This window comes from Chelmon rostratus, chromosome 7 (assembly GCF_017976325.1).
Source record: "Chelmon rostratus isolate fCheRos1 chromosome 7, fCheRos1.pri, whole genome shotgun sequence".
Taxonomy (NCBI): domain Eukaryota; kingdom Metazoa; phylum Chordata; class Actinopteri; order Chaetodontiformes; family Chaetodontidae; genus Chelmon; species Chelmon rostratus.
Genome location: NC_055664.1, coordinates 3,287,210 through 3,309,775, shown reverse-complemented (window position 1 = coordinate 3,309,775; position 22,566 = coordinate 3,287,210). Strand labels below are relative to the sequence as shown.

At 41.4% G+C, this 22,566-nt stretch overlaps 1 protein-coding gene across 2 annotated transcripts in view; it reads right to left on the bottom strand.

Annotated features, from left to right (window-relative positions):
* The window catches only part of tpst1 (tyrosylprotein sulfotransferase 1), a 46,253-nt gene extending 38,799 nt beyond the window's left edge, over positions 1–7,454 (bottom strand). For both annotated transcript variants that reach the window (XM_041940908.1, XM_041940909.1), the window contains exon 1: positions 7,266–7,454. The gene's annotated coding sequence lies outside the window, so the exon portion shown is untranslated. The remainder of the gene's footprint in view (positions 1–7,265) is intronic.
* Positions 7,455–22,566: the final 15,112 nt, after the last annotated feature.

Sequence of the window (22,566 nt, the reverse complement as noted above, 5' to 3'; positions counted from 1 at the left end):
AAAGATGATATTTTCCCTGTCAGCAGCTGTGAACTGTGTTAATGCTGGTGGACATGAAGGCTCAGGTGAAGCTGTGGTAAATGTTCCAGATTATATCTTCTCATTACGCTCTTGTAATTTTGCATTGATTCTGGGACACATTAGATAATTGTGGTAATAATAAATAACCCTACAAATGTACACCGTGAAATTGTGTCTGGAAAGCAGCAAATCCTCACACAGCAAATGTTTGCCTTTTATCAAAAGAGTTACTGATTTACCGTTTATCTGCTTATGGATTAATTAACTCGTTGTTGCAGCTCTTTTCCTGGTTTTATCTTAGCACGCGTCTGCCAGCAAAATGCAATATTTATGATTCAGTTTCTGTACATTTAAAAACTCACAACATAAAGAGCGTCACCACTGCTAATGACCGAAATTGTAAGGTACCACTAATGTGGAATAATAACAGGAAGCTAAATGACTGCTACAGAGAAACAGAGTTCATCACAGCGGCCATGTTTGTGCAGCCCTGGTCTCCAACTGTCATCCTCTTACTGACATATCATCCAGCCTTTATTAAGTTTCCAATCAGATCTGTGATCTGGCACATTCCTGCAGGATCAATCAGCGGGACGGTGGCCATTACCCTGTCCACAACCTCTGCCCCTCAGGCTCTGTCATAAATCACATGCTATGAGCAAACCTAATCAACCTCCCGCTAGACTGTATGACAGGGACAAGAGATGTCTCTCTCCCCAGGCCAGAGAGACTCACTCCATTTGGAGTTAAGTTATGAAGCAGTGTGTGCAAACAAATCCAGCGGTGTGTCTTTCATCTTCTAATACATGGCCAATGTTCCTCCTCATCCAGACATTATCTGCAGGGATTACAGAGCAAATAAACCCGTCGTCCCCCTCCCCCATTATTTGTACAAACCTTGAGCCAACCTTGGGTTCCCAGGGGATTTTATTTGCTTATGCACCTGTCACGCTGTTTATGACCTGCAGGGACCTGGTCTGTGTGTTCACAGTGGATGGTGTGCAATTAAAGCTGAGAAAATCTGACATTTCCTCCGACAGTAAAAAGCAGCCCCAGGCAAGACTCATCTCCTTAAATCTTTGTTTAACTTGGCATCTCACAACGGAAAAATACTTGTCTTATTTGAATTGCATCAAACTCAAAATCTGAATCAAATTTATGAGGTGTTTTGAATGTAATGTTATGCCTGCGCCCCTTTTTCCACATAAAGGATCACAAACACACACACACCCATGAATTCACAAGAAAAGATGAAGACGGGATGAAGTTTCAGTGGTTGAATAACTCAGGGAGTGGCTGCCTTGTTTTGATTTGCTAACAGCATTAGGTTACCTTGTTCAGGACACTGAACTAACTTCCCTGTTCTGACCTCTGATGTAGACATCCCGTTATATAGCAGGTTGCAAATGATCCAAATAAAAACTAAAAATGTGATGAATCATCCTCACATCACATCAGCTGTGATCTCACATTACAGGCTGTTCCACTTGAAAAGGAACAGCAGTGGATTATCAGCCTGGTTTTTGCAAATTCTGTCCTTTCAACTACGAGCTGCATAGTTTCATGTCCTGCTTCTGACAAGAGGGTCTTAGCTGGGCCAGTTCTCCAACCTTTGTTACCATTGTCTCAAAAAAGGCCCAAGGAAAACCCAGGACTTGCACATACAATAAACATCTCTGTAGCTCTACACAGAGAAAGTTATTATGGGTAACCATGGGTGACAGAGGCTCAAGGAGCAGCTGACACACACCTTCCAGACCTCAGTAACGCATTGTGAGGCCCCACACATCAAACAACTTGACTGGCTGATCTAACTTCCTGTGAGGAGACAGATTTGAAGATGAAAATATCAGGATTATACTCAAAATACATCCAGGTATGAAAGAGAACAGACACCTCCAATGACAGCTTTGTGGACACAGACTCACAGTCCAGCCCTGTGAAAAGTGACCTTGTGAACTATGGGAAAGCTTTAATCCAGCTATTAAATTGAACTGGTTATTCAGGATTTCCACCAGCTGTGGATTTGTGGTTGCTGACCCTGTGGTCACATTAAGCATCAAAACAGCAAAGAATTCACACACTGGCTGAGGATTTTGCTGCCAGCAAAATAAACTATGTACAGGAAGTACAGCCCATTTCTGAGGCAGATTTAATATGTAAAAATCAACTTATCAGGGCTCTGTCGACAACAAACTGCTTCTATAAAACCGCAGATCATTTTAGCATTTCTGTACTGCAATTTAATGTTACATAATGGTCAGCCTATGATATACCTGCAATAAGCTATCAGCCGCTATACTGGTCTAGCTCTAATGGGCACTGTGTTTATAATGTGCATGTAAACATGCTGCATAATGCAGCTAGCAGATAAAGCAAACACTGCCAAGTATAAACTATGTTGGCTGATATGACTCATCACCTTAATTATATTAACCAGGCATGTCACAGTACAATCACTGACTCATCATCATCATCATCTCCCAACTATTTGTGGGTCCCTGCTACAGACTACACAATAATGAGTGGGCTCACTGAAGGACATAACATACTGCACTATGGGAAGCTGTCGGCGATGCGGGGGCCAAATCACCATGTGAGGATTCATGTGGTAGCTACAGGCATTAGAGGGGCGACACATTCAATGAATTACCTGAACAAATGAAAGGAGAAACAGAACCAACGCATGCTAACCAGTATTGATGAAAATGATGTTGATTATGTGCTACTGCCTTCAAAGTCACCAGACTTCAACCCGACTGAACATGTCAGAGAGGTTTTTGATCAGGACTCTTCACCATCATAATCAATACACTAAATGTGGGACTGTCTTTTGGAAGAACTATGTTCATCCCTCCAGCAGAGTTTTGCCATCTTAGGGAATCTTTAAAGGCCTTCTGAAGGCTCTTGATGGAACAACACCTTACTAAGACACTTCCTGTTGGTTTGTCCTTTCCTTTGTCACCCACATGTAGATCAATGCTGATGGCAGATCCCAGCGAATGTGAAGGCACAGCAGACTACAGCAATCTGCTTGATTTCCTTTTGACCTTAAAAGCTTGCAACCACCCAGCTTCCTCGATCATGAATTCGGTAAACTTTCACGAAAACTACTCACGTTTAATAAACTCACAATGAGAGCCCATGCCTTGCTGGAGGACACATGCAGTTCACACAGGAAGCAGTCACTCGTCAGACCATAGCAGTCCTGCCTGCATGCATCTGAATGTGCTAGTGGCTCAGTGCATTTAGCACAATCAATTTCAATATCCCCTGTTAAAGCAATTAAGCATCACTCAGGTAAATCAACTTCATCTTTGCAGTGCAGCCGACAACCCAGCAGATGTATACTCACTACCACAATGCAGGGGTTATAAACAGTGAATGACACATCACTAATCAGTAAAGTGACTGGCTGAGAAACACGGGGGAGTAAATCTGCCCTGCCTGTGACTAGACTGTGAGTGTGTGTGTGTGTGTGTGTGTGTGTGCGCTGTGTGTGTACGAATACAATTTGTAAGGCAGTGAGACAATCTGGGCTGTCAGTGTAGGAGTGTTGCTCTGGAGACTCTGGAGAGTTTGTATTTTGGTCTTCCAGCACCATACTAATGGTTTGCATGTTTTAAGTCCACAGTACTTCCAACAAATCGGATCACACAGTATACATCATGTTCTCTTATTAGTGATTTACAAAAACAAACATAGGAAGCAGTTTAACGACTAAAAACCAGAATCTAAAAGATTCCTTTGTTCAGAATGCAAAAAAAATCACATCATGGCCCACAGCTGTGGTGTGTGAGCAGATAACACTTAATAAAAGGCCTCATTATTTAATGGTCGTGTGCTCCGGCCTTTTCTGGAGCCTCACAGCAGCAGTCACAGAACGAGAGCTGCTGTTCCTCATCCACAGTTAGTGAAGTGAAAACCTTTTTTGAGTAGTATTGATACATTTTCCCTCTTATTCCACCCTGATTATAACTTGAATATTTCATTGGCTTCTTATGACAATAAGTTAGCCTTATTTTAAGCTAACGTAAAGTTGGGTGACTGTTCTGATACTAAGTTAAGCTAATTTATGTCAGGTAAAGAAAGAGAAGAAGAAAATGTTTACTGTATATGAGATTGGAGCTAAATTTGTGTTGGTCATCACTCATTGAATGAATGTGCAGCGCTTAAGTGCATAACTTTAGTGTTTGTTGTACTTATGTACTTTATATGGAATTAAATCTTCACTTATTTTCAAAATTATGAACAAAATTAAATCAGTTTACATGCAGTAAAAAATACAACACTTACAAACTATATACAAAATGCAAGTTGATCTTAAAGATCCCCTCCAGACATGTTTTAAGATGTGTATACAAAACATTACTTTGACGAATAATGTTTCTATGATTTTTCCACAAAATAGTTCTATTATCTTATTAAAATCCTTACAATGAGACTTACTTCTTCTCCCCCACTAAAAAAATTCTGTGATCAGGCAAATATGATTTGACTCATTTCAAAAGTATACCTACTTCACAGCTGATGTCTCCTAATTTACTGAAAAGTCCATTCTCACTGCACTGGAGGCTTCAAGTTGACAACATACTATACTGTTTATCTATCTATGTGTGTCTGTGTGTAAGTGTATATGTGTATGTATGTTTTAGACACATTATCTCACAACACTTGAGATTCACATTCTGCACAGCATCACGTAAATCACAAACTACAGAGAACTTTGTTCAGTTACTGCATTGACGCTTTTAAACACTCTTTCATGTCACATTGCCATCATTAAGCTGACAGATAGCTGCACGGGATCGTAATTACTCAAAATAAACTAAAAATGGCAACAATATTTTCAGTTTTGGCAGCCAAAACATGACGCTTGGCAACCACTCTCAAAAGTTAGTGTTGAGCCCTGCAACACTTCACCTTGCACAGGAAATCAGCCTGCTGCATGATTGGAGTGAAATAACCAATAGCCAAGTCTTGTTTAGTGCTTCAACAGGAAAATAATGATTTAAATACAGATGATCTATCACCTTTTCTGTCTTTTTTCAGGGTAATTACTGCTGACAGCTTGTTGCTTTTCTGTTCATTAGCAATTGCATACATTTGGTTATTTGGATATAAATCAGTCTGCAATTAGACAGCTCAAACTTCAGGCTTTCCTTGCAGGCACTTTTACATCCACTCTACAAGACACAGAATAATAGATTAATTCATTTCCCACTGAGATACAGCAAGTCACCAGGGAAACCTGACCAATGTGTGGGTGGTCACCAAACTTGTTGGCTCAGAGCTCGACTGTTCCTGAGCACACTCATGAATACCAGTGTTTTCTTGTTTCCCATCAGTGTGATTTTAATACTGCTATTGTAGTGCTTCGTAGCTTAAAGTCGCAAAAAATGCGAACACTATAGAAGGCAGTAAAGAAGCCAAAACATTGTGTTATGTCAGCTGTTAACTGTGTGTCCACAGACAGCTACATAAGCACAACTGAAGGCTCTGTCCTCGCTCACAATCAGTCAACAAATCAAGCTTTCACAGCGAAAACAAGCTGTGCATGAGATCTGCTGACATCTCCAGCCATCAGCACTACTATTCTGGGACATTTGGTGAATGTCCTTGAGCAGCAAGCGCTCTTTGGAGGAACTTCATAAATATGGGCAATGCTCTGCAGTCGAAATCCTGGCTGGACTCAGCGGTCGGACAGCTGCTTGATTGAATGTAATAATTGTGATGCGGCAGTGGGTGTTCTGTTCAGAAAAGGAAATGAGAGTATAAGTGAGCCGGAGTCCAACGCATCCAGCTCTGCAGCTGTGGAAGCCGACCCACTGTGAGCGGCCAGCACTGAGAAATTCTCTGAATTCAACTGGACTGGAGTCTTTTTCCCCCCCGAGACCACCTGCACACAGCAGATGTGCTGCTGACTACCAGAACACTGGTAGTCTATGTCCCGTGCCGGTCACTGGAAACTGTTTTTACAGCTTTCAAAGACTTTCAGAAACATCCATCAAGCCTGCAGGCTGCAATTGCATCTTTTTCATTTATAACTCCACTAAACAATCTCTCTGACACATGAGCCAAGTATTTCCTATATTTTCTTGCCAGTCTGACATCTTCAATAAGCAGTGGAAGCAGCGAAGCTATCACTGGTGATAATCATTTCACTCAGCAGCCTGGAACACAACAGTGAATAATGTGAATATTCTGTTTTTGTACTTAAAGGAGACCACATCTCTGTGGTCAGCAACAGGATAAAGTGCAAGATTTGTTAGACATCTGACAGAATCTGGCTCAGAAAATAACTGTTTTCTCTCTGTGTGGACCTGCAACATGTCACCAATATATTCTCATCTTCCTATGCGTGCAGGCTGCTTTGAATAAACCAATATGGTTAACTGAGGCAGGATCAGTTTTTGCAACCCTTGCTGCACTCACAGGCCCAAACACTTAACACACACAACCCCAACACAAACCATTATCTGTTGGTAGTTATACGCAACCTCAAACCAAACCCTATTAAAAATAATGCAATTAAATGGTGTCTCGTTCATCAGCAGAGAGGCATTTCATACAAAGTCAATTTAAGGTTTTTAAGGTCAGTGTTACTGTCTTCTGGTTAATTCGGCATCAGTATATAAAACAATAAGGCAAGAAATGTACATCAAATCTGAACTTTAGATTTTGTTTAAAGTGCTCTTTACCGCACCCAGAGCGGTCTATTTTGGATAGAAAAGGGCACTGACAATAGCACGGAGAGCATGTTTTAAGTTGATTTCTACTGAAATGCGTACTGCCTGGTGGCCCCGTCGTTTGCCGAGTGGAATAGTTGCCTCTTAAGATTCGTAAAATGTCTCCGGTGATCTTCAAGGTGTGTAACCGAACTACGTTTGCCGAAAATCAAGCAGATTTGTCATACAGTTCAGCACGACGCTCCCCTGAGGGCGGCACGTAGCAGCGCGGTCTGTCAACATATATCCCCGGCTGAATGTATTCACTGGACATGGGCTTAATTTGTATGTGATTGTATCAGCCGACATCGTTTTCTCAGTCTTGATAGCTTGCATGTCAAACACTAGCAATTATGTAACCACATGTAAAAGGAAGAGCAGTGAACGGTGAGGCGAAGAAAACGACGTTATTCAAAAGCCGCTGCCAAAAATGTGCGTTTAATTGCCGCAGCTCCTGAGCTAAAAGGAAGGAGAAGAGAGGGACATTAGAACAACACCAGGGCGCAAAAAACCTACCTAGTGCTGCGGATACGGCGCAAGAGACTCGGGTTTATCGGTCAGAAAACCTCCACTGAATCCAATGCCTATGTCCGGACAGTCCAGCCGGCCTCTGGAGTCACTTTCCGGGCATTTTCTGTGCACATAGACCGTGTCAGTCGCACGGTGAACAGGCTTGTTGCGCTGCGAGACTGGAGGTGAGATCAACCAGACTGCTACAACTGGACTGCTCCGCTGGTGTTGAAAGACGAGCTGCGATTAGCCCATAATTCACAGGGCTGTGTGTCGGAGCTGCTGATTGGCCTACACGGCGAAGGGCGGAACCACAGTAGATTTAAAAGCACAGAACATTAAAATGACTTTTATTTCAGGTTGTGCAAGAAAGCAACGACCAGTTGAACTGAATTCATTTCAAGATATGTTAAATACGTCAGTAATAATTCAGAATGCAAAGTTATGCATCCACAACCACTGGGCACCAGAAATGCAATAAATTAAAAAAGGTGACTTTAATATTGCTTGCTTTTACCAGTACAAATGCTTACACAATAGGAAGAAGGAGGCAAATGCAGCCTTTCTTCCTCCCTGGTGTGACTTTACATGGCCTCTGATAAGTAATTTTGATGATCAATCAGATTTTTTTCTTGATTTGACACCAAGAGCCTCATGTTACTTGCACTGGATGGCAGTAGCCACGTGATAGAAAATAGAATAGTTTCAGTTTTGCATGTCTGACATTAGCCACAGGTGTTTTTCACCACCGAAATACCATAACCACAAAACTCATGTGAACTTGATAAGATTCTGTGTTTTAATGAAGGTCTGCATTTGTCAATAAGTAAAGTTGTTGTTGCAGTGTAGTAGTGTAATCTTTGTGGAGTAGCACATGAGGACCATATAAAAATGCAAGTGTAAGGAATTATTGCAGTATTATATAAGTGAAAACAACTGTTATAGTTGTGCCTATATTAACCTGCTACAGGGCCCCGGGGCAAAAATAACCTGCTGGGCCCCAAGTACTTCCAGATTTCTCCCACTGTCTGCACCGTGCAGCATAGCTGTACTTCCAACTCTACTTCCAATGCAGATACAGACAGACATCAGAAAATTCATGGCAGGTGAGCAGAGACAAAATAAGAGTCAAACACTACCAGCAGGGCTTTTTGTGTTCTGCTAATCTGTCCGGAGTAAAGATGCAGTAGGCAATAATTAAACATACATGATGCAAAACCTTCCGCCTCTGTTTCTGCTGCCTCGTATCCCTCCATTAAGCCCTCAGCAGCAGAAGGAGTTGATTGCCCTCTCCAACCTCATGACTTGTGGGACCCGCACTCCACGGTGTGAACCTCTCCAAGACTCTTTTTCTCAAGGACTCCTCTCCAGCGCTTCGATGCCCTAGGCTTCAGGTGTTGCTGCGATGCCATCTAATAGCGGGATGAGATGATAGTACACCACACATACACACACCACTCATCATGCCTCCTTCCCACTCATGGATTTGAGCGCCATTGCATCAACCATAATGAGGCTGAATCTCTGTGTTGAGCATGTTTTCACTTCCACTTTCATTTTATCCATTGCCGGCAAAGTGTGGAGATCTGGCTATGCAAGACCAGGCTATCAGCATCTTAAGGGACATCCATGTGCATCGGGATTTGTAGAACAGCCAATAGCCAAAGGCCCTCACTCTGAAATCCCCAGTGATCGGCCAAAATCTAGTCATGGGCTCAATTTTCTAAAGCCTGATAATAGAACCAAGTGGAAGTGCACAAGTCTAGTTTTCTCTCAGACCACTTGAATTACATTAATATGCTGAAAAGTTTTGCCTAACGGTGCAAAAAACTGTCGACCGCAGCTTTGATGCTCAGACTGAAATGTATTCAGAAAGTCTTTCCTGCTTCATACAGTAAAAAACTGACTGTTAAATACACTGTATAGCAGATTAACAGCTCTCCATGAAGGAACTATGCCCGTTCATTACATGAGTTGAGTCTCTTTTAATTCATATTGGTTGTTGAAGCAGCTGCTGTGTCCGATAGAGTAGACAGAAGCCTGAAGGTCAGAGAAAGACAGAGGCAGTGAGGCTAAAAGCACATCAGATCCCAGCGGGTAACGGAAGGCAGATCAAGCCTCTCACCAAGATAAAGACTGCTTTTCTGTTTCACAAACATTTTTCATGGCAGTGGAAGCTTTGAAGACAGCGACAAAGAAAAGATGGGCAGAGATCAATGATGCCATTATGGTGGATGCTCTGGTTTCAGTCACAGTGAACAGTCAGCAGAGACCAGCACTCAGCATCTCCAGCAGAGTTCAAAAGTGCATGTTAACTGATATGAGCAGACACAGAGAAAAGTGAGAACGAATGTTAGCATTTTAACAATGAGGGGTTTTTGAAGGCTGACACTGATACTTACATTTCAAAATAAATTTGGCATATTTAAAGTATACTGTTTTTGTTCCTCCAAACTGATTAACACTCAGTGTTTTCCTCCAAATTAATTCACAGTAGTGTTTTGATCTCTGTAGCCCACCCTCAACTGCTTGTATGTAGAAAATAATTCATTACATTGAATAGAGAATAATAGAATAAAACTAAAAATGAACTTGCAGCTATGATCAAGCAGGAACCTCCATCATATCAGATGACTAGATATTTTTATATCTATTTAAATATTTAAACAAGTATTGATCCATCCCAAATATCTAGACACTCAATAAACAACTGACACCTTTAGGCCACAAAATAACAGTGTCATAAAGTGTTGATTGCAACAACATCGAGTGGTTTGATCTGAGATGGTTTGGCCAACACTCATATTTCCCATGAGGCTCATTTACAGCAGAGCAGTAACAATGTGCTGACTGCAGGACTTTGAAGTGGGCAGCACAGCAGATCATTACACCACCACTGATTTCTTGTCCTGAGTCTGAGATTCCCCTCGTTCAAGGTGGTACAACTCATCATCCACTGAAGGGCTGCAGGGGTGGATGAGGGCAAAAATCGCCACTGCCACAATGCACTCCCAGTAGACTTTTACTCAAGGGGCTGCTGGAGTGTGAGAACGGATGGGAGTCATGACAAAATGGGAGGAAATGTGTGGTGTCCAACAATGCCCATCTCCCCTGGGAGGAGGTGCAAAGGTCGAGGTGTTGAGGTAAGACATCACTTATAGAACAGAAAAATGTCAGCACTGGCCATATTGTTTGTAGACTGGCCCAATCAGAGTGAGAGTAAGTGCACTGCAAGGGTAGAAAAATGGGATGATGGTTATTCAAAAGAAATGTAAATGTGTCATCTCTGTGCATCCTGCAAAGGTTTTAGATGTGTTGCCGATGTGTGGTTTATTAAAGACAGTTTAGTAACTACATCAGCTTACTGTTTTACTGGCAGCTAAGTGATAAAAATGTATATCCATTTGATGTCTGTACATAAAGTAAGAGATGTTTAGCAAAGCGTAGCACAAAAACACAAGCAGGTGGAAGCTGCGTTTCACTTATGAATTGTTGCCGAACCTTCCTGTTTCTATTTTCTGCTTCTTCTTGCTTCCAGTCTTTGTGTTTAATTAGCTAAACAAATCTCAGACATTTCTCTGCGCTTCATGTCCTTGATGAGGTGAAACTGAAATAGATATTATTACATTATGGACCACGAGACAGCGCGAGTGTAAAATGTCTGTCCTTTTAGCTGCTAATATCACAACAGACAGAACAAATTTCATAACAAGCAGCTTCCGGATTTATAAAAGTCAGTTTTCTGAGTGTTTTGGAGAGTATGGAGCTGGTAATGTGGCACAAGGAGCTTTCTTAACCTTAGCAGAAGATCCCCTTGTGTTTTCTATTGAGAATGTAGCTTTGATTGAGAGAGTAATTTACAGGCCTGAGTGCATCTGTGTCAGTGTTTGCAGTTTTTCTGTCTAGGTTTCTATTGGCAGAGTCAGCATCCCAACAAAGAGCATGCAGCACAGTGCCTTTCTACATAAATGTAAGACAAATGTGTCTTTCTTCAAAACTGTGATTAAATGAAATTTACTGCAGCCAGAGTGAACTGTTCCATCCCCACACAGTGTGCTCTGCTCATCAAGGACAAAAGCCGTACAAACCATCAGATGTCCCTTCAAATTCTCATTTATTTTTAAATCAGTTGCACCACAATTGCAGCAACACTACAGTGCTGACACAGGCTTAGAACGAGTAACTCAGACACGCAAGTACAATTCCTCAATAATGAAACCACATAGTGTCTAAAGCTCCGAGTCCTCCTGGACTTTTAAATGAGAGTTAAGAGTTAAGAGCCACTTTCACACACCATCTGGAACAGATCAGGATCTAATGACTCATGTTTTTATTTATGTCCTTCGGATGGCAAGCTCGTCTGTTTTCGAAGCAACGTCTTGCATAATGATTTTAATTATGTCATCCACCTCTCGTCTCTCTACACACTCTAACATATGCAAAACAATTGTATAAATCTTCCATCACAGTGATTTGCACATTTGCGCAGATTCAAACTATAGCAAAGATGATGGAGCATCAAGTATCACATCCAGCGTATTGTTGTTGCAGACAGTTAAAATGTTGCTTCCTGGCCAGGTGACATGAACTTTACTGAAATGATGAAGTTAATTGGCAGTGCCATTCAACCAGCCAGCGGAGACCTGATCGAAGTATCGAAAGATGGATATAATAAGCAGATGTTCACTATGAAGAGTAAGAGTCTACAGCCATGCTAGCTGCTCTATGAGGCTGTCCTTATTAAATGCTAGCGTCAACATGCTAACATGCTCACACTTATAATGCTAGCATGCTGATGTTAGCAGGCATAATGTTTACCATGTTCACCATTCTAGTTGAACTGAGAGATGTCATTAGTTTTGCAGGTGTTTGGTCACAAAACAAAAGGAATCAGCAAAGTGATTGCAGTTCATTTTGAGGGGGAAATGAATGTCTCAGAGACACAAATGTCAATCACATGGTGGCACAATGGTGCACATGGTGCACAAAAATGATGTTGATCCATCTCATAGAAGTTGAGATATTTCACAGGATAAATGGAGTGGCTCCACATGACTCAAATAACTTATGTTGTATTTGTTGTCTACGCTTGAAAACCACAAAAACCTGCTCTGGACACGGGCATTAAAATGAGAATTTCAAACTGACGGTAGTAAGATTAAATATATTGTATGAAAATTTGCGAATATTATTCAAAGGACAGATCAAATCAAAACTCATTGAAGCATCTTCACTGTATTAATTCTGAGACAGCAACAGTAATGGATGACAGATGGAAGATATGTGTGGAGTCTGATGTTGGTGTATGACATATTCGTGCTGCTTCGTCAGGGTCTTAGACTCATTTCAGTAATCGAGTTAAAAGTTCTCCACATCCCAGTGCTGAAATGTGAGACACTCTGTGCTTTTACTTGCAAGTGTCACCAGTTTCAACAGCTTTAGCACAGATCATATTTCCTTTGACATTTTTACCGCTGGAGAAATGTTAAGTAAGCTTGGCTAAATGTTATTTAAAGCCAAAGTGGCGTGAGTGGACTTGAGTGATGATTGGTACAGTAACATACCACTTCAAACTTATTGGCCTCACATGACTGTTCTGGTTTTGTCATAATGTCCACGTATCCGATTGACCATCCATCTATCCATCCGAATGACATCTCTTCTTCCTGTTAAAGGCCTCGAGAAGTTTTGCTTCACTCACTTGATGGAGTTGTGACTGATTCAATTAGTTCTTCCTGTCTTTTATGTAAAAAGGGATAATTTAGGTTCAATCTTGTGTCAATTTACTTGTTTATCTATAATATGAACAATGTAAATTATTAGTAGCCCCTATAGAAGTAACTATAGAAAGACCAACCAACAAGCTCCTTTACTAAGTAAAAGTACAAATACAACAAAGTAAAAATACTCCATCACAAGTAAGAGTCCTGGTTTAAAATCTTGCATAAGTAAGAGTTGACCATTAGTTGTTATTAGCTAAATGTACGTAAACTATTAAAAGTGAAAGTCCTTGAGTGTAAGCCAGCTCATATATTGCAGAGGGTCGACTGTGGCTTCCACTCAAATTTGAGGAAGGACACAATCCTGCTAGATTGTTTTGTATTGCACTCCATAAATCAATTTCACCATTTTCTAATCATTGTGATGAAAGATGAAATGATTATGAACTGTCTTGAGTGGTAAGGACCTGTCACATGGCTTTATAAACCACTGCACAGTTTTTTTGGCATCAGATAAGCTTTCAGACTCGTGGATCTGTTGGTGGTTCAGTGCCCTGGGTCGTATTTCTTTGTCTCACCTGTAGTTAAACAGCACGCCCCCACCCAAACCGTGGGCTTTGAGTTGGGTTGAGATCTGTCAAGCATCTGCATTTGTCTCTTCTGTCATTGATTCAAGATCTTTCTGTAACTGGTGTCAAAATGTACAAAACTGCTAAAAAAAAAACATTGTTTCTCTAAGGTGTTGCTTTAAAAAGGATGGCTAGAGCTTCTCACTGAATTCTTCCTGAATTGTGAAAGTTCCTCGGTTACTGATAACTGTATGTTATGCTGGCTGTGTTATTACCTCACCCTTCTTCTGCACACCAAAGGGCAAAGTCCAACGGTTTGATTTGTTTGGAGAAAGAAAGAAAGAAAGAAAGACAGAAAGGCCATGTGCTGTCTGTTTGACCAAAGTTGCATGACTAAAGTAATGCTTCTTTCCTTCGGAGCCCCTGAGGCTTTTCTGTCCCAATTAGCAGCAGTGCATCTGTGCTGATTAGTCAACAGCTTTTCAACCCCTGCCAGCAAAGGAAGCCAAAAAATGGGAGCCGAAGCTCTTGGCCTAGATTCTCGGCTATTCAGAGTCTAACAAGGTGAAGTGGCATGCATTAAATACAAAGACGGAAGCTGTCCGTGTCACCAAGCTGCTTGCCTTCCAAGGGACAAATGAGGAAGACAAAGAGATTCAGCCTGCAGTACTTTTACTCTGATTCAGCTGGAGGACCAAAAAGCTGACTTTCCACCAGGTAGGATTTGCGTTGGGCCGTTACAAGCTGCTGTGATTTTCAATACAAAAGACAAGCGATAAATATTACTAGATAGAGGAACTGTCACTTTGTTCGAGTTTCTCTGTGCCCATAAAACTTCTGTCTTTATTTAAAGCCACAGTTTTGGAAATATGCTTATCATTATAAGTATTAAGTATGGAGCTAGGAATGTCAGGATATGATGTCCTAGCTTAGCACGAAGACATAAAACAGGGGAAACTTGGCTCTGTCTGCAGTTAAAGCTGTCTTATATAGTATCCATTGTTTGTTTAAACCCTCACATCTACAGAAATGTGTGATTTAGGGAGAGTAACGTGTTGGAGATAATCCACAACATTTTATCCACTTCTGTGCAGCATGTCTGACGACCGCACAGTTTTTGATGCAGTTTTTGCTTTTGGTCTCTGCACGACGGTACCAAACATGTGACAAATCCAGCGACAGTAGTTCACATCTGGGTGAACCCCTGTCACCCCTGGTGACTCCAACGACTCTAACAACTGCTCTTCCACAGCCAGAAACACCGATGACCCAAGTGGATCAATGGCCGTGACAATGAGCCCTGGGACTCCCCATCAGTCACTTAGAACTGAAGAAGTATGAGAGGTGAAATGTTTTCACGTTTATACAAGCAAGTCCAGTTGCCCTTCATTCAGCCCTCCTTGGATACCTGTTTTTCCTACAATGACAAGTGTCTGAGTGAGCAAGAATACAATAATAATACAGTAGTTCTAGCACACAGCTCCACTTTGAATTTTTGTTTTTGCATTTCAGTACAGAACATTTTTTCACTTTGTGCTGAGCCAGACTCACTGTTTCCTCACCCTTCCAGTCTTTACGCCAAGCTCGACTAAACCGTCGCTCCGCGCTAAAAAGCTCCAAGGCCAAAATGACAGAATGAATAGTGAGGCACTTTTAGAAATACGCTTATTGCTTTTATGCTGAGAGTAAGATTGATACCACTCTGTACAGAAAATATGAAGCCAGGGCCAGCAGGTGATCAGCTCTGTTTACCATAACTACTGGAAGCAAAGGGACACAGCAAACTCATCTCTGTCCAAAGTTTAGAGATAACAGCGGCTGCACATTTCACTGATTATGTTATATCTTGTTTGTTTAATCCTGGCAGGCAGAAGTCTGCAAGCTTGGTTTCACAGGGGGCTCGATTTCCTTTTTACTTTGGGAACAGCCAGGCTAGCTATTTCCCCCTGCTTCCTTATGCTAAGCAAAGTTAATTGGCTTTGTATAACAGTACAGTACTTCAGATAACTCCTGTTGGACAATGCTTCACTCCTCCACAGCTTTTCATACAGCTGGACTGTTTTGCTCAGGTCACAAAAATCAAGAAAACCTTGAATGTCGTACACCTCATGTGAAGATGTACAATGTGTTTGAGTAAGATTCAAACAACTAAACTGTGATTAGTTATCTCCACTTCTTATCCCTGACAAACTGCCAGTCAGCCAGTACGCCTGATGATCCTCTGTAATCATAATCACGCAATTAATACAAATCTCCATTGGAGCTAAGACTGTAACCTCTAATTGCCATGTGTTGTGAAAAAAATGTGTTTTGCTCTGTGGGACCATCTCTCTCTCTCTCTCTCTCTCTCTCTCTCTCTCACACACACACACACACACACACACGCAGACTGTGAATTAGCAGGCTGTCTTGGCAGGTTAAGTGCCAGGCTTGTGAGTCTGGTCAGGTTTTATCCCACAGTAAGCTGATGGTCAGGGGTCTGTCTGTTGTTTGGGCAGATGGTGAAAGAAGGGTGAGGGGGTGGGGTGCATTGTGAGACCACAGTAAAAGACATGGATGAGTGATGAATAATAACTCAGTATTCTCCCTAAGCCAGCAGTATCCCAGTTATTAAATCCACACATCTCATATGTTACAGCAAAGTAGTTGACACAATTATCAGAAACACTGAGCGGTTTTCCAAGTTTAAAGATAAATGCATGTTGTAGTAAAAGTACAATATCATTGTAATTTGTGTTAGTTTATGATTTTTGAGAAAATCTAATCATAAATACATTTAAACACTAAAGAGATTCATTTTTAAAACTAATTCATAGAGAGGTTGTTGCTTTCAAAATGAGCAACACAGCAACTGTGGCTGGTTGAAATAAAAATAATGTACAAAAGATTTCCCAAGCTAAGTCTTCTTCTAGAGTATGAAAGGCTAGTGCGTACAGGGCTGCGATGACAAAGCTGTGAACATAATAAAAATGATGTTTTAAATTAAAATTAAAATTGATTTAATTACTGTAACATACCCCTTATACAGCTGTCCTGGGACTTCAGCTACAGTACCTTTAATAAAAGGTCTTAATGAGCACGAAGCTGCCAGTTGTGACCACCACCTGTATCACTGTAAGGAGGCCTGATTGTCCACTTGTTTGGATGCTGATTTTAATGTTTGGAAATGGGTGTCAAACAGGCCCTCGTGTTTCACGAATAATGAGCAATATTATATAACGAACTGGTGTTGACACATTCAATCACAACAACATCATCCTTACTGTAGTCCTTGGGAACCGTTCAGTCCAGCCTGACTGCTCTGCCTTTGATGGATGCTGTCGTATAATCCCTGTATCACTGTACGTGGACTAAGTTCACTTTATATGGTTCAAGCAAGTTCATGCACAGAGCAGCTGAGCTTCTTTTTGATCCAGCACTAAACAGCATGTCTTCTTAATGAATGCCTGAGAAAACACCAGAGAGTCAGGCCTGCTTGTTAAGCTGATGTTGTTAGAAGGGCTTCTAGCCTCCTCTCACTAGTAGTGGCCATCACTGCAGAAAGCATCCTAATGCTTCTTCTCATTACACTGTCGGCCCATGGTAGTGATACTCCTCTCACTGGCAATGACTGCAATAAGAGCGCAATTCCCTCTAATGTGTCTGTCACACATTAACCTACGTCACACAGAAGCTCTTCTGTCTCCATCTTGGGCATCAAGCCTCTGTGCACTTCCAGAAAGCTTTTAGACTTCTGAACAGACATGAGGGTTTGCCCAACCCTTTGCAGATGTGGATCATGTCCTTGTGGTGCTTTAGCTAGTTCACAGCCGTTCTTTTGGTATTGTGGTATAAAACTGACCAAGTCTAAAAAGGCCACACTGTAAGCATATCAATTGTAATACAAGTGAAATATACCACTCATGCAGATGCTGATCAGTACAGTGGATACAGCTATAAGAACACTTAGGTTATGAAGTCGTTATGTGTATAAAACAGTCTAATATGTTAATATTGGATGATTTTGCAGCACATGAGCGGTTCACGTCCAACATTCTCGGCCAGTTCAAGAGGCAGTGTGGCCATCGTGTGGCAGAGCGAAAACGGAGGTTTGAGAAGTCGAGGAGGTGGATGGGCAAACTGTGTCCAACAACAGCTGTCTGTACTCCAATGAGAGGGCAGGAGTGGCTTTGATCACATGAGCACAAACGGTACTAACATTACTGTACATGTACATGTGTGCTTGGTTAGAAATGAACAGCAGGTTTACAGCAGGGCCCTTGGTTCGGTGCTGCGGTAATGTTTCTGTGTTTTCACTTTTTTCATTGATGCATAAACTTGTCAGTTTGTAGGAATCATTAGGCCGCAATGACACCAGCTGACAAGGTAAAACCAGGCTGCATTAAAAGATGTTACTGGGCTCCTCGAGATCTAACAGTGCACTTACAGTAGTTTTGAATATTATACCTACCTCTTTGTAGACTAAATCTGGATCTTGACCTCCAAATCCAACACGGTATAGAATAGTTTCAGAGGTTGTATATAGTTTTTGAGGTGTTCTGTTGACATCTATTTAAATTTGCCAAGACCTTGCAAACAACATCCTGGAGCTGTCAATTGTTGTTTTCAGACAGATGTCACATTTTGGCATATAGCTTGAAGGATCCAAAAATGTCCATTTCTAAGGAACAATCACAGAATCGGTGCAGTGGAGGGAATGTTTTGGCCTTAAGTTACCCTTGGTTGAGCGATGAGGACTACACAATTGTTCATTTATTCATCTGAGTAAAACCTAACCGGCCAGCCAGTACCAGCAAGTCATATCATAATGATGCACATGTTCATATTCCAAACAATGGCCGTCACTGCTGAGCCAATATTTCCTGCTCCTGTCAGCTAACATACACTAATAGCACAGATATGGAGGCCTGATGGCAGAGGAGGACAAAATGACATTAGCAAGAGCAAACAACTTTGAAATATGATCAATAATAGACAGGAACTGGTCAGTTTGAACACTAGACTGCAATGCTTCCAAAATCAAGGCTCTTAAAATTTCTGTAAATATGTACATGGCTAAAGGTAACAGAAGACTAGCACAGAAACAGATTCATCTTTCTTTGGAAATGTTGTTCAGCACGTCTGCTTTAGGTTACATAGTTCAAACAGATGTGAGCTAATGCAGCTCAGCTGTCAACATGAATATCAGTGTGCTCGACACATTTACGTCGGTAAAAGGTGGATCAAATGGCGATGTATAATGTGAAAGTTGTTGTTCATACCAACAAACACACAGAAAAGCTAAAATGAGATGTTTTTTGCTGTAGGATGAAAATAGTGCAGTCTGACATGAATAACTGGTCACTGAGGATACAGATGTGCAGCTGCCCTGCTCAGTGATCAGCCATGTTTTTGTATAGCATTGGCATAAAGGGTACATTATGAAACATTTGCTCTCATATCCTTGAACTGTGACTGCTAACAGAGTCAACAACCAGCCAGCATAGACGCAGGCCAATCATTGATCTGTTGTCATTTCAGAGTAATGCTAGAAGCCAGCAAGACATATTTATGTTTACTTCTCTTGCCTCATTTATGATGTGACTGTATGATTACTTAGGTGTTAAAATTTTAAAATCTTACAGTAATGGCTAATGGCTGATGGGAGTGATGGAGCACGTTGGTGAATCGAGCCAGTTCTGCACTCCATTAAAACATCACTCATCTTCTTTTCCATGTCTTGGGCCTTCCACAGAGAGGTGAATTAATGGCTGTAATGGCCAGGGTGGAGTCTGCTGCACCAGAATTTATGTCCTGCATGTTGACCCATGCAACAAACTCTTACAGCATTTTCACATTATGCAAAATGGGTGGCAGCAGCTTTCCTAGAATCCTTTTGCTGCAAATAAGCTAGCAACGGACAAGCTGGACCTAATGCATTTATAGTTTAATTGGCCTTGACATTTTATTGTATTTCCTTCCCACTTTGCTAATGCCCCCGGGAGCTCTGGTCCTGGCTGGTGCCTCATTGGCGAAACCTGAGCTCAATCAAGACGATAGACTCCTCCAATAAGACCTCCTGATTGTGCCGTGTCAGAGATTCTGCCTCCAAGTCGACTCTCTGAGTGGGGGAGACAGCTTCAGAGAGTCGAATATGTCGTCCAGACACGCTCATTAAGTTTGACAAGGCCACCACTAATCACGTCTTTGGTTGACGTTGCAGTAACTGATAGCGAGGCCGATGGACGTCCGAGCTGAGGAAGTGGTGATTTCACTGCTGCTAGGACCTTTTCCTCAGTAATCCTTTGATATTGTATGTCTAGACTACCCATTGGATAGTGGAGATATTAATATTCTACAGAGGTGTGTACTGACCTTACACTCAATGATATCCAAAGTGATTTTTTACAGAATTTCAAGCCGCCCTGTGATCTCTGCATGTTCTGAGTCAGTCTGGACTGAGTCAGAGCTCTCTTTAACATCTGTTTCATGTCCTGGCATATCGACAAAACTAGACTCGTATGATATTATCATCATCAGCAAGTCATAGTCCTGCTGTCTTTGGCTGACATCATGTCAGTGACTGCATGACATGTTGAAGCACCGGTTTGTTGCATATTCTGTGACAATACCTTTGAGTTAATGGGTTGAATTCCAGCCCCCAGGAACAGTGCTGAGGTGTTAGATGATTTAGCTGTGTGGTCATTTAGTATTGTAGGTCATGTGACACACACTGGTCCAACAAACCTTTTTCCCCATCAGAATTTGAGCCATTTGGTCATATAAAGATTGAGAAGAGCATCTTCAGCCAAAGACCAACGTTCATAAACAAGACTGGTTTCTATCAATGTGCCATAACTTCTAGGTAATTACTGAGTGTTCAGATGAAAATCCATGATGGTACTGTAAGGCAATGTGGGTCATCAACAGGTAAACTAAGCTAAACTAAATATGTTGTACTTCTATACAAAATATTATTAATAGTCAAGGTTGTGCAAGGTTGGAAGGTGTAAGTCTTGATTTCCAACACAAGTATGAGGGTTGTTTCTTTTCAGTACAGCTAGTTAAGAACAAAACCAACACAGACATGTAAAAAGTATTACCCATTTGTCTGAAACTGGGCAAGAAGGACAAAAATCAGGAAATGGTAACCAGGCCTGTGTGAACAAATAAAGGCTGGTTTCTAACATTTGCCTGGTATAAAAACATTGATGGGGGTGGAATAAACTATACCATAATGATTTATGATAATAATTTTGCATAATGTACATTTTCACAGTGCTAATTCCATCAATAAAAATCCAGCCCAGGTTGGGGATGGAAGATGTTTTGAGTTTGTTCTTGAACAGGGAGCATTGGGACATGCTTCCAAATGTCTTCACTATGTCATCATCAATGAACCTTCCCCTCAACTTCCATTACATCCCTGAGAGCTCAAATCCCCCACAATGCAGCAGGGTGAGCGCCAGCACACTTCAATTAGTTGCCCAGTCGACAGTGACAAATCCCATACAGGACTCAGCTGAATGTGCTGACTCATCACGTTTCTTACTTCCTCTTAACTTGAAAACATGCTTTAAAAGTAACTTTGGGGAAGCTGAAACAAGAAGCAAAATACTACAAGCAGCTGGTGCAGAGTGGGTAAGATATCTATCTGGCAGAGGCCAGATAAGATATTATCTGGCCTCTGCCCTGCAGCAAAGCATACAAGGCTGGTGCACAAGAGGCAGCATGCTGAAATATTATGCAACACTCGTGCAAACTAGTGGAAACACAGGAGGGTACCTCACTACACTTGGTGATAATTAGTGTGTTTTGGTGGCGAGAACATGCTGTATTCTGGGTTGACTGGACACCTTCTGCCATGACAACTTGGGTTTTCTGGTGCATTTTGCACCAGTTTTTGGAACATCCAGCTGCATCCACAAGATATTTGTAGTTAACCACAGGACCTGTTAGAGTTTCATGAGATAGGAACAGAAGAATGTGATGAGCGGTGTGGGGAGACATTTTGGCTCTCCACTCATCTGAACTCAAACTGAACTCCTATGGAGAAAGAGAAAGAGCCGGGGATTATAACTGGTGCAGAGGCTTTATTATCTGTCATAACTGTTGTCTGACAGGAAACAAGTGAGGCGAAAAGACAGACAGAGCTGGCAAAATATGACAACAGCATGATTCAGAGCAGTGAGAGTGCAGCGCAGGCCAGCAGACTCAGAAATCAACCCTCTGCACACTCACAAACGTCTAGAGTACGATAAACAAAGAAATGAATAAAGTGTGTAATGTTGCTGTATGAGTCACTGCCTGTGGGTGTACAGTGATAGCAGATGACAGACAGCTTGAGGTACAAAAATAACCCCAGTACCGCCACATATATTCAGACAAGCACAGAACAGTCAAAGTATTCCACTACTCTGATTTGTAAACCTGCTCCACGACCCCAGTCATTATAACTCACATCCTGACTGTGCACCCTGAAATACCACTAAGACGAGTTCACTTCCCATCACAGACCAGTGATGAACTGTTTCCTCTTCATTAACCATAAGCAGGATTCTCCCTAAACATTCACCAAGGGTTTTACCTTTACCACAGTATATTTGCCATAACCACGATCTCTCTCTAACTTTGATCATAGTCACGATGTGTAGATATTGAGGAGAATTAAAAAAAACTGAACATAATCCAGCTCTGTGTCTAGTGATAGGGTTGGTATTAAAAATATGTTATTCAATTGAATATTAAATTTAATGAATATTCTAATTCCTAACCTTCTAATTTCAAACCTTTTTATGTTTTTTCTTCCTATATTTTGGCTTGCAGGTAGGCCATTCATGGAGATATATCTTAGTTGTACAGTACAGTACCAGTCAAATGTTCGGACACACCTTCTCATTCAGTGGCTTTTCTTTATTTTTATTAATTTTTTTTTATTCACAGTTCATGTTGGGATGTGTCTGCTACTTGAACTCTGTGAAGCATGTGGCCTCTAATCTGAGGTGCTGCTGATTGGTGGTTTCTGAAGCTGGTAACTGT